The sequence below is a fragment of the Haplochromis burtoni genome, unplaced genomic scaffold (genome assembly GCF_018398535.1).
Source record: "Haplochromis burtoni strain Fernald_Lab_line unplaced genomic scaffold, NCSU_Asbu1 Contig_3859, whole genome shotgun sequence".
NCBI classification, from domain to species: domain Eukaryota; kingdom Metazoa; phylum Chordata; class Actinopteri; order Cichliformes; family Cichlidae; genus Haplochromis; species Haplochromis burtoni.
The window spans coordinates 4,355-5,402 of NW_024586220.1; positions in this window are offsets into that span (position 1 = coordinate 4,355).

The window sequence follows — 1,048 nt, forward strand, 5'->3', positions numbered from 1 at the left end:
TAGGCTTTCAGCAGGGCTGAAGATTCAGCTCCCAAATACTGACGGACCTATAATAATTGACATATGAAATTATTTTGCAGCCAGTTATAATTGATTATATAGTAAATTTAATTGTTAACTACAATTGAGCTGTTTTGGCAAATACATATTCAGATGAGAACTAGAGGGTGGGTCAAAGCAGGAGAAAAACTATAAAAACTGACATTTTACAGCAAAGCAAACAAACATACTATACATATTTTTATGTCCCAGCAATTATTAAACCCTGAAACAGCTGTTACTCCATCTCACTCTGGATACTGTGGAAGAAGTCTAGTGTGTGTGTAGTATAATGGTATAGCTTACCACAGACATGAGCAAAAAAAGATAAATATGGAGCCATACAGGCTCGGACGTGACCGGATTAACAAGGCCTGCATCAGGTGTTGAGGTACCAGAACATTCTGATGAGAAGTGGGCTGCTCCCTGAACTTAGATGGATGATATCCATCCAGATATCCATCCAGTACCCATCACTGTGATTTAACCATCGCAGTGATTATCACAGACCCTGAACATGGCCTAGTAATCATCACAGTGAAGAGTTAGACAGCACCAGACTTCACCATGGCCACACCTACTGGCTGAAGGGGCTGAGTATTCACTGAGTCAATGAGAGACACTCTGAATGGATGACTGAAGGCCGGAGAGTCCTGATCCCCAAATACCCCAAGAAGGGACTGGTCCTAGCCTTGGTACCAAATGGAAGCTTTTGTCAAGCATCGTAGTGGGTAAGCTATGGTTCATTATATGAGTGGGGCACAGAAAGGAGGCTACTGGTAGACCGAGCAGTTGTCTGAGACAGCAAGACTAGGCTCACCAACCTGTGCGCTGCCTGGATAGATGCCCCACACCTGGGTTCCTGGAATGCCTAGAACTATACAAGATCAACAGGACCCTAAGAGCCGTCATCAGGAACTCAATGTGTATGTGGCGTACAACACTAGAGCCCATACATTAGAGGCCAACTTCAAGCCCATAGCACAAGTCACCATCAAGTGCAGGTTTT